Source organism: Lycorma delicatula, chromosome 3 (assembly GCF_047948215.1).
Source record: "Lycorma delicatula isolate Av1 chromosome 3, ASM4794821v1, whole genome shotgun sequence".
NCBI classification, from domain to species: Eukaryota; Metazoa; Arthropoda; class Insecta; order Hemiptera; family Fulgoridae; genus Lycorma; species Lycorma delicatula.
Window position 1 is genome coordinate 13,935,626 of NC_134457.1, and position 18,895 is coordinate 13,954,520.

General features: G+C 35.2%; 1 long non-coding RNA gene across 4 annotated transcripts in view; it reads right to left on the reverse strand.

Moving 5' to 3' along the window:
* The window catches only part of LOC142321394 (uncharacterized), a 203,617-nt gene that overhangs the window by 116,399 nt on the left and 68,323 nt on the right, over positions 1–18,895 (reverse strand). For 3 of the 4 annotated variants that reach the window (XR_012755617.1, XR_012755618.1, XR_012755615.1), the window contains exon 1: positions 9,723–9,882. The exons of the other annotated variant lie outside the window; for it this stretch is intronic. This is a non-coding gene — a long non-coding RNA (uncharacterized LOC142321394). Of the gene's footprint in view, positions 1–9,722; positions 9,883–18,895 lie in introns of those variants that run through there. 4 annotated transcript variants of the gene reach the window in all.

Here is an 18,895-nt window from a genome sequence, read left to right on the forward strand (position 1 = left end):
ATCCTGCCAGTCGAAAGAAAAGTAAAACTTAAACATTTTTTTTTTTTTTTCGTGTGTGTGTTCTGCTTCTTTTGTTGCAGATACCAACAGCCACCACAAAAACAAATGGTTTCTTCACTGCGGCCACGCGGTCCCCCCAACCCCTTCTCAGACACACGTGTGTCTGAAGGTTAATAATTACGTGGAGTGAATAATTTGTTTAATTCTTTCCAGAAAATCGCCGCCCCAAAACCGCGATCGCGAATAGGTATCACCATTTGTAAGTTCCCTATTACCTTCCTTTCCTTTCAAGAAAGAAGAAAGAGGGAACGAGCCCAGCAGCCATCAGCCCAGCAGCCACAAGCCCAGCAGACACCTGCCCAGCAGCCACTGACAGCACAGAAGAACGAAGAAACCTGCACTTTCCCCCGTTCAGCCCTTCGGGACTTCGGGAATTCCAAGGTTAATGGTATGTAACTTCGGTTACGGAAGTGCAGGCCAAAGAAGAACGAAGAGGTCTTCGGAAGAAAAAGAGGGAGAAGATGAAGAAGAAGGAAGACCAGCCACTCGTCTCAACATCACGGACTGGAGTCCGGAACAGAGCCCAGCAGAGATGCGTCCTGAAGGGCAGCCATACCAGAAGCGGATGAACAGCTTCTACACAACCTCTCCTTTTCAAAACTTACAGTAAGATAAAATAACCCAGCAATTGCGACTCCTCCGGAAAAGGGGACGCATTGCTCCCTCCTTACAGGTAGTGCCCCTTTGTGGCGTATTCCTGCTAGCCTATTAAACCGTTGTGGCGTATTCCTGCTAGCCTATTAAAGAGTTAGCACCGAAAGGACTTCAGTGGACGGTCTGAAGGGGAATTACGTCGGGAGGACAGGCTTTATAAGCCTAGCCTTCCGCGGTCGGCCCGTAAAATGGGTTCGATAACGCTGGTTTAACAACGGATTGGAATGCAATTAAATCCGTCCTTAAAACACTAAATAATAATAAACAAAACTTGAAAAAATTAGACCCGCTATTTAAAATTAACCCTTTTAAAAAAATCAAGCCCGATTAGAATAATTTCCTGCCAACTTTGCATTCCATTCCATTCCATAAGCCAGGCCTCGGTTCGGATTCCACCGATTTAAATGCCTCGGTAGTGATTTTTTAACTCATGTTTGCCTTCGCTGCAGGCCCCATACGGACATCATGAATGTCCTATATCGTTGCTCTCTAATTAAGCTGACCGAGTTCGTGAAAGCACGAACCCCGCGCCTAGTTCTACATTTTACAGAAGCAATTTGTAAATGTCGCTTAGATTGAGGCAATAGTATTAGTAACATGCCACCAGCAATGTTGCTCGCAACAACGGAATTTACTCCTAGCTTTCTTAATGAACTCATTTTTAGTTCATACCCCAGATATTGGAATAGTTGGCCTCCGGTCTGGTCTACAAGGGAGAGGCGGACAGACCGCCTACTCCCACTGAGCTCCATCGCAGAGTCGCACAAGACATTTACTTCACTTCATAATATCGAGATGTCACAACATTCACGGCCGCATGGAATCTAAGCCCCGATAGCGCAGTCGCCATCCCGCCGACATCCCCACTCCGTAGGGAAAGACACCCTCCTTGTAACGCATCCGGTCGACCCCCCCCCCCTCCACCATGTTCATAGGCCTGATGGGCTTTAACGGGAGCCATCACGCCGACAGTGATGTTTGGTCGTCTAAGATGTCCTCGTCGAAATGATGCTACGCCACGGCTGAAAGATCACACACACAACCGGTACCACAGACAGCTTACAATCAGTTTTTAAAGTAAATTGTATCAGCGGAGATGAAAAGCCGCAGAAGGGGTGGGATCAGCGGGTTGTCAGTGAATAAGAAACACCACAGAAGTTGAGATCAGCGGAGAGGAAACGTCGAAGAAGGGAGTGGGTTCTGTCAGCGGAGATGAAACGTCGCGCAACAGCGTGGAGAGTCGTCGGTATGGAGATATTACACATCCGAAGGGCGCCAGGAGGGGCGCTGGGACAATAGGCGTTGGGTGTGGTATCGGTCGAGGCGCGTTTGGTGGGGGAAGCGGCTCATGCAAAGGGTGCTAGCAGTAGGGAGACGGGAATGCTGCCGAACGTGATAGAGGTTCGTTGGGATGAAGGATGTACACATCCGACGGGCGCAAGGAGGTCCGCTGGGTCGATGGGCGTTGGGTGTGGTATCGCGGTCGGGGCGCGTTGGGTGCGGGAAGCGGCTCATCCAAAGTGTGCTAGATGTGCGGTAGAAGGCGGGGATGCTGTCGAACGGGATAGAAGTTCGTTGGGATGAGGGATGTACACATCCGACGGGCGCCAGGAGGGCCGCTGGGTGGATGGGCGTTGGGTGTGGTATCGGTCGGGGCGCGTTTGGTGGGGGAAGCGGCTCATGCAAAGGGTGCTAGCGGTAGGGAGACGGGAATGCTGCCGAATGGGATAGAGGTTCGTTGGGATGAAGGATGTACACATCCGACGGGCGCCAGGAGGGCCGCTGGGTGGATGGGCGTTGGGTGTGGTATCGGTCGGGGCGCGTTGGGTGGGGGAAGCGGCTCTTCCAAAGTGTGCTAGATGTGCGGTAGAGTGGCAGGGATGCTGTCGAACGGGATAGAGGTTCGTTGGGATGAGTGCTGTACACATCTGACGGGCGCCAGGAGGGCAGCTGGGTGGAAGGGCGTTGGTTGTGGTATCGGCCGGGGCGTGTAGGTGGGATATCGGACAGGACACGTTGGTGGGGGAAGCACGTTGGCTCATCCAAAGTTAATCTGGATGTGTGGATGGGAGAGGGGAACGCTGCCGAACGGGATAGAGGTTCGTTGGGATGAGGGATGTACACATCCGACGGGCGCCAGGAGGGCCGCTGGGTGGAAGGGAGTTAAATGTGGTATCGGTCGGGGCGCGTTAGGTGTGGTAATGGTCTGGATGCAGATTGAAGGCGAAACTGTCCAGTCAACGTCACCATACTCAGCCTACGGGATCTCAAAATTCATCGTATGTATCACTTATTTGCAATGAATATATTTACTTATATATTACATCTAGACTTTCTTATTATCTTTAATATTGAATATATCTTTCAGTTTCATCTCTTAAAAAATTATTTCTATTAAATATGTTGGTACAACTTCAAAAACTGGCAACATGATGCCTAATTTTACCAAAATCACTTCTTTTAATTTTTTCAAGTGCTATTGGTACTCTATATGTGTGAATTGGGAAATAATGGAAAAAGCCTAATAGCTGTAAAATGTAGTATTCTGTAATGTAGAATAATAATAATAATAATAATAATAATAATAATAATAATAATAATAATAATAATAATAATCGTTGGTAAGTGGATTGTCTGTCGTAAAGTACTTTGCAAAAAAATAAATAAATAAATATTTGGCAAACTTTTTTTATTTTCTTCAGTTAAGACAGATTTGTTTTTAAAATATCTACTTTAAAATAAATTTAAAGTGAAATCAGTCTCCATTAATTTATGCTTATCACACAGAATATCATTAGTGCCTGAAAAACTAAAACAAGTGATTTTGGAAAACTTAATGATACCAATATACCATTTTTCATGAATGTTACGAAAGGAAAAATTTAAATGAAAAATTAAATGTTTAAACACTTTACAGTTTCCATTTTAGTTTTGCTGAAAATTTCGATAAGTAAAATATATTTTACACTGTATATTTTTAATTATAGCCTGAATAAAGAAAAATATTGTAAAAAAAAAACAATTAAAATTATTGTTAATGAATCCAATTTGAACATGTAAAAGAAATAAATACCGTATTACAATATAATATTGTTATAAAAATAATACTTAAAATATTCCTGTTATTAAAAATTGATGTAATTATGTAATAGTTTACAATTTTTTTTTTTTGAAATATCAAAACTTTATTTTCAAGTTTTGAATATTCAAATGCTAACAAACAATTGTAATGTCAGTAGTGTTTTGGTGTAATATTTTCCCTTTACAACTTTATAAATATATCTTTATTCATATTTATATTGATATAGATGTAATATTTCTATATCAACTTTTATATATATTATCGATTTTTGTTGCGAATAGGAAAGACTTTTGGTTAGGTTATTTATTAACTCAGCGTCAAATAAAGGGCTGGCAGGAGTAGGTTTTGTAATGAACAAAAAGATAGTGAAGAGAGCAGATTATTTCAAAAAGCTTAGCAGTAGAATCATTGTAATCAGGATAAAATCAAAACCTAAGCCGACAATGATTATTAACATCTACATGCCTACAAGTGCCCATAATGATGAGTAGTGTGTTTCTTCATAATGATGAAGAAATTGACGAAGCAATTAAACACATAGAAGGAAATGAAAATTTAATAATACTTGGAGATTGGAATATAAGCATTGGAAAATGGAAGGAATGAAAATATTGTGGGTGAATATGGGCTGAGCAAAAGGAATAAAGGAGGGGACCAACTCATTCAGTTTTGCACGAAGTATAATTTACTAATTGCACCACACTCGATTTAAAAATCATAATAGAAGAGTAATCACTCTTGGAAAAAGAGTGATTACTCTTTTTAAAAGACTACAAAGCATATCCAGGAGCAGACATTAGCATCCAGGAGCAACCATAATTTAGTGATAATGAAATGTAGATTAGGGTTTAAAATCCTAAAGAAAAGATTTCAGATGAATCGCTGAAATTTAGAGAAGCTTGAGGAAGAGGAGGTAAACACTAAAATCCGCATCGAAATCGATCCTGTAGTTTTGGAGGAAAATGGTAACAGACATACGCACACACACACACACAATCTCTTACTCCAAATGCATATATCGTCTCCAATCCATCGCGGATAATAATATCAGTTGTACAGCCGTTTAATTTGTTGACGTGGCTTCGCCGCTATATATGATTACTCTCGTTTTCTGTCGTGATCAATTTTTTCTTTTACTTTATGTTGTTTTAGTCAAATAACTGACTGGAGGCAGGTGTTGCCAGTCGCGTCGCACAGGGACTGTTCTAAAACCGAATATGGTTATGGATACTCCATATATGTAAATGGAGAAGCCCTTTCTTGGAAACTCAGATATGGCAAGTATTTATACGGAAGAACTTATTGCCAAACACCTACATACATAATACCCATTGCCATTCCCACGGTTTAAATACATAATAGAACATATACACATTAATTCATTCTTCCTGACAAAGTCAAATAATCATAAAAAAAAATCATACATTTAGTTTAAATAAACAGAGAATTACATTTACCTTTCCTTATAAAAAAAAACACAAATTGCTCTCTTCATCATTATGTAGTGTTAAAAAAAATATTACCATGAATAATTACACTACAGAAAAATGGTTTTAATACCAATGTTTTTTTTTTCAATTCAAATAATTTCTATCCTAGCATTCAATAAAAGTGTTATATTTTATGTCAAATTTACTTGCATAAATCATTTAAATACATGTATCCCTCTTCTAGTGGTTATATAAAATAAAAAGTAAAAATATTCAAATAAAATTTTTAAAAACACAATATTGTTCAATTTTAAGAAAAATTTTAAGTTTAAGCACTTAAATTTTAAGCACCCCAGGGGCACCCCGTGTATTACAAATTGATGGTGATCGGTCTAGCCTCGGCCTTACCCCGTGGAAAGACCATTATTATTTTATAAAAATTTTTATCGAACAGAATTTTTAATCTATTTAATATTAGTCGATTTTATTTAACGTAAATGTAATTTAGTTCATTCGGTTCAAACCCGCCTCGCAGAGCGATAGAGGCTCACAATTCACAGTTTATAAATTAATAGCCTACTACAGTGCTTCCCAAAATTTTTCAAGTCGCGGCGTCGTTTATAAATTAAAATTTTCAAGGCGCCCCACCCTAAAGTACGGTTACTCGTATGTAAGAGATAAAAATAAAAAAAATCTCGTGCGCCTTAATTATTTTACTTTATTAACATTAAATTAATAATTATACATGTCTCGGTTCAATTAAATGCGAAGGTTTTAAAATATCTTGCAGCGCACATATGAAGAGGCCGCGGTTCCCGGGTCGCTGCCTTATGACACTCCCGGAACGAAAAATTCCAGGTGACGACACCTGGAGGAACCAATCGGTTCCAGGCGACGAGTTATATTTTTTTATTATTTTTTTAATCCATTTAATATTTCAGTAATACGGGTCGGGTAAAGAATCAGGCTATTAATAGAGGGTTGGGTTAACGAAAGAGGGCGGATATAAGTTATTTGTGTTTTTTAGTATCGCATTCCCACAATTTTCTAAGTATTTATTTAATTTATTAGGTTCAATTTTCGGTCGTATAATTTATTTTGTGATATCTAATATTTCATTATAAACATTTCCAAGTTTTCTTAAACTTTTCAGATCATGTAGCCTTGGAACTGGTTATATGCAGGGTCAGTTTTTAAAACTCCGTTACAAAATCATTTTATATGGCATCTAAGTCGGTTTTTTTTTATATTCACAAAGGAATCAGTTTTATTTAACAATTTGAACCACGTTTTTACGATGTAAAAGGTTTTATTAAGACTAGAAAGAATCTGACCGTTTTTTTCTCAGAAATGTGCTTGTGTGTGACTTGTGTATTATAATTGCTACGAGGGTTACGGATTTATTTATTTACAAAAATAGCTTATCTTACTAGCAACATACAGATGTATTGAAACGCAATAAATTATGTTATATAACAATAAAATAAGTTACAATAAATAATTTATTGTTAAAACAATAATTAAGTTATGTTATACGGCACAAACAAAAAAAGAGAAAGAATTTGCGGTCATAAATATGTCACTTTTACTTGTCCAATCTTTCTGACAAAAGATGTCGGTAAATATGAAACGCATACCGATTCCAAATGAATAACAGTAAACAGTAAAAATTGTTTTTGTCAATCTAAGTAGCCCTTTAAGCGACGGGAATTTTTATAAAAGGAATTTTTTCACAACAGGGTAGCATTAAACATAAATTAGCATTTATAAAACAATAGCATTTATTAAACAATAAATTTGATCAAAATGCAAAAGAATTAAAAGAATCTAATAATATATTAGACGATCAGAGAAAAGAGAATGTTCAAAATATAAATAGATCTGAGAATAAAATATTACTTACGGGAAAGGAGTTTAAAGAACATGTAGCCGAGGAAATTGAAACGATTAGGAAGGAAAATTTAGAAATAATAGATAACGCTAATTAAATCGATAAGACAAAATAATATTTTTTCGGCGCACGACGGGTTATTTTTTACAAATCCTGAAAATTATTTTCATTATCTTAAAATCACCAGAAAATTTATTTTCTACTTTTTAGAGCGATTTCGTTTTAAAAGTAAACCGTTGTTGTTTTTAAACTTTATTTAATTTTATTTTTTGTATACGTAAATATTTTTTAAAAAAATATATAAACCCTTTAGGAGCAAAACTATATTGCTGTAGAAGTAATATGAAATTTTATAATCTATTTTTTTTTTTTTTTTGAGAAATTAATTCAGACGGAAAACGCGAGCGCGCGCGCGCGAATGCACAGTGCTCAATTTTCCCTGAATCCATTTTGATTGTTTTCGGCGTGACGTCTGTACTAGGTACGTGCGTGTGCATCTCGCATAACTCAAAAACGATTAGGATAAGAATTTTGAAATTTTGGATTAGGACTGTAAACATCTAATCGTGCATCTCCTCTTTTGATTGCAATTGACTTGACCAAAAGCGTCCAAAATCAAAAACAATTTGATTTTGGAGTTTTCCTTAACCGTAGAACTATAGTAGTACAGTAACCGCAATAGGCCCTCATCGAGAGGTTTTCAACGACGTATCATAAGCGGTACTTATTTTCATCGGTTCCAGAGTTATAGCTAAATAAAATTTTAATTAAAGAAATATTTGGCACTTACAAGGGGAAGGTACATCGGTTCAAATCTGACTTTTCCTTTTCTTTTTTTTTATAAATGAAAAGTACATAAAATTTTATTTCATTAACAGTAGATTTTTTCATGTTTTTTTATTAAATTATTTATTTTAAATCGTTTTTACAATCGGTGCTTAATAATTATTAATAAATCGATACAATTTAAAAAACATTTCACCGGTATAAGGAGGGGATTAAAAAAATGTCCCACCTTAAAGTTAAAAAAAAATCAAATTTACTCAATACGACAATAGCAACAGAGAAGGGAAGCGGAGCTGGCCTGGCAGCACACACACACACACACACACACACATCTAATGGAAATATCCATTTTCACTTTTTGCGTGACGTCTGTACATATGTATGTGCGTACGTAATTACCTCGCGTAGCTCAAAAACGATTGGCCGTAGAATGTTGGAATTTTGGATTTAAAACAGTTGCAACACATCTAGTTGTGCACCTCCCCTTTTGATTACAATCGGATGAACCAAAAGCGTCCAAAAAAAACCAAAATTTAAAAAAATTAGATTTTGAACTTTTTCTTAACTGAAGTAATAAGCTCTGATCGAGAGGTTTTCTGCGATATATCGTAAGCGGTACTTGTTTTCATCGGTTCCAGAGTTATAGCCCCCAATAAAATTTTAATTAATGAAAGAAAGCGACCCCACGCACTCGTGGGTAAGACTACCTTTGCGGGCCCAGTTAAGAGTTAAATTAAAAACTTGATTATATATTTAATAATCTTTACATCACACGAATTTATTTTATTTGTTTTTCCGATTAACATTAGCATTTAATGTAGTTTTTAACTCTTAAGTAATTAACCGTTTAAAACAATATCTTTTTCACGTGTAAAGAAGGATATATTTTAGGTAAGAGGGTCGTATTAAAACCACGTGTTTTCGTGTCCCTCAGTTTTCTGTTTTTTATTAAATATTTATTAATTAAATATTTACTCGATTAGTATTAGGGCATAGAGTATATTTTTGTGAACATTTTCAAGTGATTTGATCAATTTTACAAGTGATTTGATCACGATTCTGTGATTTATTGTAGAATTTTTTTAATTTTAATATTAATTTTGCTGGTAGACATTTATGTTTGGATATGTTATTTTATGAGTGAGTGTGTGTGTGTGTGTGTGCTGCCAGGCCAGCTCCGCTTCCCTTCTCTGTTGCTATTGGTGCAGAGGGAACACGAGATGCGCCATGCTGCTCTGCGCATCTCAGCTATTGCTATGTAGTGAGTGCACAAGATAAAGATAGATTTCATAAAAATAAAAAACATAGACTTTCACGTAATATCTGTTAGAATTACTACTATTCCAGGAATACGCTTGCATATGCTAAATACTAACTCCTCCTTCACCCAAAAATACCCGGGAGCTGTTGATTACAATACAATACATAAATACGAGCCTTATAAAAATTTAATTCGCTAACGTCTAAAAATCTGGATTCCGGCAACTCTTTCTTGCGTAAAGTAGTGGGTTATTTCTATATAAAATTTTACTATTATTGGGGTCGATGAGATACGTTCCTATTTTCGTCTTTTCGTTATCGTTTCCTAATGTTCTGAGAGGATCTGATCGGGTAGCGGTTACGAAAGATAAAAGAAAAAAATAATAAGTCGCATAAACGCTATTTAAAGTGAAGAGTTTATGCGTCAACTATAATAAAGGAAAGCAATACGGTAAATAACATTTACGCTACAAGAACAGAAGACTAAACAGAAAATATTACACTCTGCATCGAATACAATTACATTCGCAAATACAAAAATAATAAAATCTAATTTTACCTTTTTTTTATTATATTCCGGCAATCCAGAAACAGCCGCGAACCGTAAGTAAGAATTAAATAAAATATTTATATAACTTAAATCTTGTAGAGCACAGCGCGATGATTTATCGATAACGAAAAATTTACACTGCACAACCGAACGTAGTCGCTCACGAACAGAAATGCTCGATAGATTGGTAACATCGTCCTCCCCACACATTAATAATAGTCTTGCGTGTGTAATTCGTAGGTAAGTTGTTTATTACAACGTTCACATTTGTTGACAAATTCTAGCCGGTATTGCGAAATCGACAAAACTGCTGGCGACGTGTGTCCTTGACCACAAAATCTAATAATTTTTATTTTTTCCTTTTGCGGTACACTTGACAAAAAATACTGCATCTCTGTTATAGCCGTTTAACTAAATTTTAATTAACATCTAAAGAAACATATTTACTATTCTTACTTGTGTATCGCTAGATTAAATAATAAAATCTTCACAATTTATTTCTCGATCGATATTACTTCAAATGAACATAAATATTTCCATTACTTTTTGTTAGCACTATATAGGGAATCTTGGAGAGCTGCATCAAACCAGTCAAATGACTGAAGACAAAAAAAACTCGATTTTCCTAATTCTAATTTTTGTTGATACTATTCCAGTCGCATAAAATATCAGTTACATATTATTCATACAGTCGATTATTCTACTCTCTTTTTCTAAATAAGATACATCCCATATATCGTTTATTTTTTGAATTTTTAGTACTCAAAATCGTATTTTGAAATTTTAAAAAATAACTGAGATTACTAATTTTCCCTACTCCAATCCTAATAGCCCAGTCAAAGTTACACACCCGAGCTCAACACTATATCGAACAAAAAGGAAAAGGAAAATATAAGCGGATTTTTCCAACACTTTTAACCAAGCAGCGGCTTGGTTTGACAGTGGCAGAAACACGTTTGACATTCGTGTATCCTGACGCGGTGAAGGACAGGATCTTAAATCGATTTTATTCTCGAGTAGTTTTAATTCCTATGGAGTTTTTCTGTCCAGTCGTATCGATTCTTTTTTCTACAATCGATGAACGATTTACCACACAAGCTTACAAAGAAGTTATTACGAACGAATGTGAAAGTGGAAATTTTTAGCGTAAGCAAAATGTTACACCTGACCGGTATTCGAATCCGGGACCTCCGGATGAAATGCCGAGACGCTACCACAAAGCCACGGTGATCAGAAGAGTGGTACGCTTAATTTATTATATCGGTATATTTTTTTAAACCTTTGTTCGATTTCTAAACGGTTTTTTAATTTAATTTTTTTAATATTAATCTATTTTCTTTTTTAAATAAACCTTTATTAAGCTACTTAATTTTTTATAATAAATCAAAGTATTTATATATAAAATTAATTTTAAATTACGTTTAACGCTTTATATTAGCAGGTAGTTTTAAATAGACATTGAGTGTATCTGTGAGGGCGCGCGCACGTGTGTATTTGATAATAAAACCGTTAACTATACGTTAATCTATATTATATAAATTCCTGTAATCATACACCGAAGATCTCCGATTGTACGCGGAGATTGACGATCATGTATAATTAACTCGGTCGACCATCTGTCCGCTTACTGTTACGGGCAATAAGGTGTACGTATACGTTTCGTTAATGTGTGTTATTTATTTATACAAAAGAATCATCTTTATTTTAACATTTTGGTATGTTTTTTTTACACATAAGGATATTAATTTAAAAAAAATTCAATACGCATATATTTCATTTTTAAGTAGTCACACATGCTTTTTAATAATAAGGTTAATACAGAATATAATGTATTACGTTATAAAAAATAGTATTGAATAACTTGTTTCAAACCTGGGTTTGTGTGTGTGTGTGTGTGTGTGTGTGTGTGTGTGTGTCCTAATCCTTTATAATAATCAAATTATAGTTGATTTTTGTGTGAGTTTGCGTGCGCGCGCACATCTGTGTATGTATTTAATTTATTCTTAAAACTGATTGTTAAACGAATGGATTTCGACTTTTTTTTCATAAATCAAGCATACCTTAAAACACTAATTATGATATATTTTTCAGTCAACCGGTTGTAAATTATTTTTTTTTTTTTTGTCTTCAGTCATTTGACTGGTTTGATGCAGCTCTCCAAGATTCCCTATCTAGTGCTAGTCGTTTCATTTCAGTATACCCTCTACATCCTACATCCCTAACAATTTGTTTTACATATTCCAAACGTGGCCTGCCTACACAATTTTTCCCTTCTACCTGTCCTTCGAAAATTAAAGCGACTATTCCAGGATGCCTTAGTATGTGGCCTATAAGTCCGTCTCTTCTTTTAGCTATATTTTTCCAAATGCTTCTTTCTTCATCTATTTGCCGCAATACCTCTTCATTTGTCACTTTACCCATCCATCTGATTTTTAACATTCTCCTATAGCACCGCATTTCAAAAGCTTCTAACCTTTTCTTCTCAGATACTCCGATCGTCCAAGTTTCACTTCCATATAAAGCGACACTCCAAACATACACTTTCAAAAATCTTTTCCTGACATTTAAATTAATTTTTGATGTAAACAAATTATATTTCTTACTGAAGGCTCGTTTAGCTTGTGCTATTCGGCATTTTATATCGTTCCTACTTCGTCCATCTTTAGTAATTCTACTTCCCAAATAACAAAATTCTTCTACCTCCGTAATCTTTTCTCCTCCTATTTTCACATTCAGTGGTCCATCTTTGTTATTTCTACTACATTTCATTACTTTTGTTTTGTTCTTGTTTATAAACCGTAGAAATTAATTATTTTTTCTTATCAAACTTTGGAGGTATTGAATTGACTACCGGTTTTTCTACCGGTGGTGGGCGTGCGATTTTAAAAATGTTTTTTTTTGCAAATATTGTTATTTTTTAATCGTTAACAAATGCGCCTAAGTAAAATATGACCTTAATTAGGCGAAATCTCGAGACTGAGGGTGACCTTGCTTCACAGCCTCATCCCTTTGAACTTTTAAGTTCAAAATTTAACGGCATGCGCCTCATATGAAGAAGTAATCGGATCAAGTTTGGTCTAAATCGGTCCAGTAGTTCTGGAGGTATAAGGTGATTAATATGCCGACACCGAACACATGTTTATACGAACATGAATATCCGGAAAATTTCCATTCGGTTTTTTGGGTTCCTTAGGCGTCAAAACATTAAGATCCAGTGAAAACCGCATATGCCAAAATCGGACCGATTTCAATACTTTCTAGAGCTCTAGCGCTATCTAGACGGGAAAGTTAAAGGCAATTTAGTATTGCGTGTGTACCGTTAAACATTGTGTGACGTATAATAAATCAACTATTGTAATTAAAAAGGTGCGCTTACAAATTTACTTATAGGATAATCGCTCTATTTATGAAAAAGATGCAAAATTTAAATTTAACCGTCTCTGGTTCCTGCATATTTTATCTCCACATTTAACAAATTTGGCGATTATATAAGTTACGATCTCGCCTCTGATTTTGATGAAATTTGGAATATAATTTACGTAAAAGAAATTTATTCGTTACTATTAAAATTATTCGTCGGAAACGCCTTCGATCGAGTTACATCTCTTGCAAGTTACGCAGCGCCCTTACCGAAATTTCGAAATATTAAAGTGTAATATATTTTATTTTGGGATTTAATAAATCGGTTTCCGTGAAATTAAATTCGCTTAAGGTTAAATTAATTTAGGTTTAGCGTACGATGTGGGTTTTGGTAAACGTACGATATACATTATTTGCGGAGTAAAACGCTTGGTTTAAATGAAATTTAATCGAGTGTAGTTAGGTTTAGATCGAGGATAATGTTCGGTTTACGAGTAAGTCGATTGAAATTTTCCGTAATTTATCTGATTAATTCACACTTCAAGATTTCTGTTCGACTCAACTTTAAGCAAATCTAACCTTATTCGTAACTAAATTTATATGAAACAAAATTTTAGTTTACAATTAATTTATGTTACCGTGAAAGCTCGATATCTGACAAATATGGATTTTCTCCGGTATATATCGGCACACACCAAATACATCGGTGAAATATCAAAATATTTACTTATTCAGACCTTCTCCAGAATATGTGACAACACAGAGAAGTTCTGGGGGTAGAGGGTCCAAACGATAACAAGAAATTAAAAAAAAAATTACCCCGTACCGATGTTTACGGTAAATAGATTACGAGAAATTCTCGTAAAAAAGGAAGTTTAAATTTTAGCCGAATGTAACAACATACGTTTGCCAATCTGGTCTAATTAACGTTAAATTTACAAATTAAATATGTTATTCTCCAACATTGGAGGCGATTAATCAAATTCCCCGCATATATAAATAATTTAATCAAATTTTCAGAATTTTATAAATTGAAAGGTCCAGTCGCTATCAGTGTACCCTGAATGCGGTGAGTCAAATTAATCGCCTCCAGTATTGGAGAATAACATATATAATTTGTATATTTGATTTCAAATTCAAATTTATTCCGGTAATACTTTTACAAATATATACACGAAGTTCCATTCTCTGGAATACTTAAAGCGACAAAAAAGCTCCATTTTTTTATCCTCCGGGACAAACTTTAGGTATTGCTTCGCAGGATAAAATGCCATGTCTGACCGGGATTCAATCCCGGGTCCGCCGGATGAAAGGCCGAGACGCTACCACTCGCGCCACAGAGCACCGCTTAAAAGCTCCATTTCGAAAGGTAATTCTACGCTACTAAACGGTATTTGTATGGGTGTCTGTATATGCGTGTGTCCTGTTAACGTAGCACCGGAATGTACCGATCGCTACCTGAAAATCCTGATTCGTTAGTACATGTCTAGTGGCGGTTAAGTGTATACTTTTTATATTATTATTTATCGATATACCTTATATACATCGATATATATGTTCCGACCTTTGGGGAATATTTAATACTTTTTAACCGCAACCGAATTTCGGTAAGAAAATCGTACATATCTTGAAATCGGTTGGTCCTAGCGCTCTGAAAGATATTAAATCTATTCGCTCCCGGTGGTACCCGTCGGATAATAATATTTTCAAGCGCCCCCGGGGCACCGTTTGGAAAATGGGGAGGGATGCGATGGGGTGCCACCGTAATATTTCGGCAACTGCTCGTCTGATTTTCACGATTCAAACGGCGTATGTATCAGCAGCAGGTTAAACGCTAACTATTTAACTTATCGGGCACACTGTTTTGTTCGACCGGATCTTAGTTATCCGAAAATTAAATCGTTCAGCCCTATGTTTAGTTTGCACTCATCCACCGTAAAACGTACCGATACGTTCTTTTTCTAAATACGCTCAAACCTTTGCGTTAGCGCAGCTGTAAAGTATAAACTTACGAACATGAAATGTAGAAAGTAAGGAATATAAAAAAAAACTTTTTAAAAACACTTTTATAAATACACTAAAAAGTAGAAAATGAAAAATACGGAAAAAATCTTTTTAAAGTACCACTATTAAATTAAACACACTAAACGTTAAAAATTAATGAGAACGGATTTGACAACAAGCTTTGATAATGATATGCAAGATTAAGTGAAAGTCATAGCTTCAAATTAAAAGTTTGTTGTTTTTACCGATTTTTTCTTATGCGTGTTTGTACCTCACTCTTTAGGCCACGCGTAAGACAAAATTAAGAAAAACATCAAATTTTTAATTTTAAACTATGCGTTCAGTTTTCGGTCAAGGTCGCAGAAACAACGTTGTTTGAGAACCAACAGTTTAGTCGATGTCGCAATACGGCTAGATTAATTCAACAAACCCCGTTGTTATCAAAAACATACCGCGAATTACATCATCGACGTAACGCAATATTATTTATTACTATGTCAATACTGTTCAGAGTGGGGAGTGACGATGGAGCTCTCTGTGTGCAGTCAGATTACTTATCGATAAATCGTTTCGGGTGTGTTTGATAATAATTCTGTTTCGTTTTTAAGACGTGCTCGCATAACTGTTAACAAAATTAAGCCGGCAGTACAGAAAATATTTTCTCAGATGTTTCTTTAATTATATTTTTCTGACCCGATACATATTATTCGGCAGCTTGACTTTATTTTCGCCCAAGTCAGTTAATCGGGTCGAGCGATACGGCGGCTATCTTAATATGTTGTGATCGCAACCCTGTATTTTGTCGAATTTGTACTTTTCATAGCGGTTCTTATTTAATCGCAGTAGGAAAAAAGAAGAAAACCCTTTTTCTACCGATTTTTGAAGGTTACTTGATTTTTCGTGTAAAATACGCAAAAAATATTCTAAAAATACGCCCTATTAACTAATCTTTCTCGTTTTCCTAGCCAAATTTAGGCGCTTTTAGACCTAACACTTTCCGAACATCGGCTGTTTTAGTCAGAAATGGTTATTTAAAAAAAAATGAAAAGACTTTTTTCTTATTTTTTATAAGTTGAGGAAGCGTTTTATAAGCTAATTGATATTTATAAAAATCCATTAACCGATAACGCTAAGCGTTAAAAAGTATCGGTTATTTTAAAGGTAGCGTATTTGATTCTGGCTTGGACCGGTAAGGGAAGCAAAGGAGGTCGTATATGGTGTTAATCACGTCTCCATCGTGTAACTTTTCAAACGAGGTCCTTTACCTTACTCGTTTTCGTACTTCCGCAGAAGAGTGAAATTTTATAATTCAAGATGTAACTAAAACCGTCTTTTTACAGTATATATTAAATCTAGCTACTTGCAAACTTTATGTGAATTTAGGTGCACACTTAAATTGACCCACCGGGTTGTTCTAGTGGTGAACGCGTCTTCCCAAATCAGCAGATTTGGAAGTCAAGAGTTCCAGCGTTCAAGTCCTAGTAAAGCCGCCTATTTTTACACGGACTTGAATACTAGATCGTGGATACCGGTGTTCTTTGGCGGTCGGGTTTCAATTAACCACACATCTCATGAGACTGTACAAGACTACACTTCATTTACACTCATACATATCATCCTCTGAAGAATTATCTAAACGGTAGTTACCGAAGGCTAAACAGCAAAAAGAAAGAAAGAAAGGTGCACACTTAAAAGTTTAACCGAGGTAATATGCACACACGCGCGCGCACACACACAAATTCTTACACGAAACTGAAGTAACATATTAAGAAAGCGTAATAGTAGCGAGTTGTTATTACGATCAACAAATTTTAAGGAGTATCAAACTGATAGAATAATAGCGATCACAGTGACTTAGTAAACTGCTAAATTGCTAACTCTACTTAAAAACTCTACTCTAAAAATAGCTGAAAGATTACTTTGAAAGTTATAAAAATAGTGTAGTACACTGTTCTTAACTAAAACTCGATATTGATTATTAGTTAAAAACAAAATTTTTAAACAAGATTTTTATAATTTTGATTATCTCTCGTATTATTTATATAATAAGAGATTTTTTTATTTATTAATAAGTCGGAAAATCTTTAAGTTACAGAAGAGTTACAATTTTTTTACAAACATGACCGTTATCGAAAAGGTGACGTTGAAGGGAGATTTGTTTTGAAATTTAATAAAGAGCAATAATATAATGAAATAATTAGACTATACCTTTCACGTATAATCGTGTAACATTATCTTACAGAAAACATTTCGCTTAATTTCTGTGTCCAATTATAACACCCGGATTACCAGCAAATATGCAATTTAGTCCAGTTTTTTAAATTAATTTATTACAGATCGTATTCGATATTAAACCGCACATTTTAATCGGTATTTGTTGATTTATTTTTAAAACGCACTATTATTGAAGTAGAAATTATTTTGTAACGAAATAAAATTTATAAATAATTATCTGATTTCTGATAATAAGAATAGCTAATAAATATTTTAAAAGTTAATTTTCAATCCCGTATGTATTTTTCAATAAACTTTCAAGCCTTCTCTTCATTAAACTTAACTTTTTTATTCTGTAAAGGAAATTCACGATTATAGTTTTCTCCTTTTAGTGGAAAAATGTCTAATCGGTAAATTACATTGTTTAGATAGATGATGTGGAGATATATTTTTTTTTTTATAACCGTATTTTCTTACGATTATCATCAAATTGTTTCAGAGTAACGATAAAAACCCCGATGTCATTCTGATATAAATGGCGCGAAAACTCGAGAAACTTTATCGGAGGCGTTAGGGTAAACACGTTCCACAAAATTGTAGCTGACGCTTGTTAGAATTGTATCATTAATTTCTTTGTATTTGTTATTTATATTAAGACGCCGGTTTAGGTAAGAGTAGGTGTTGCGATATATACGCGTGAGGTAGAGTAGAACGTGAAAAAATTTACTTTCGTAAAATGTTTGTGTTATTAATGTACAAAATACCGTAAAAATTAAAAACGGTAATTAATTAAAAGCGGAGTTTGAATTTGTTATTTGCCGCGATGCGGAAAATTTAACGTGAAAAATATCTACTTACTGTTACATAACACAGAGTTTGTCATAGAACAAGATATTTCGTTAATTAAAATTTTATTTGGCTATAACTCTGGAACCGATGAAAATAAGTACCGCTGAAAATGATAATAACTACATATATAGTTGAAAAGCTCTCGATGAGGGCTTATTACTACAGTTAAAAAAAGATCCAAAATCCAATTTTTTTGGATTATTGGCTTTTTTTGACGCTTTTGTTTCAACAGTCCTAAATCAAAAATTTCAACATCCTGCGGCTAATCGTTTTTGAGTTTTGCGAGATAAGTACATATGTACGTGCAGATGTCGTGCCGAAACTAATCAAAATGGATTCAGGGATGGTCAAAATGGATATTTCTGTTGAAATCTGAAAACCGAAATTTTTCACGATAACAGTACTTACTTTGGGATCTGCTTTTTTCTTTTTTTTGTTTAGCCTCTGGAACCACCAGAGTCAGGTATTACTTCCGAGAATGAATGAGGACGATATGTATGAATGTAAATGAAATGTCGTGTTGTAAAGTCTCAGGTCGACCGTTCCTGAGACGTATAGTTAATTGAAATCTGATCGCCAAAGAACACCGGTATCGATGTACGATAGTATTCAAATCCGTGTAAAATAAATGTCTTTACTAGGATTTGAACCTTAGAACTCTCGACTTCGAAATCAGCTGATTTGCGATGACGAGTTCACCACTAGACCGACCCGGTGGGTTATGCCAGGCTTACTAGAAAAAGAGAAGCGATACA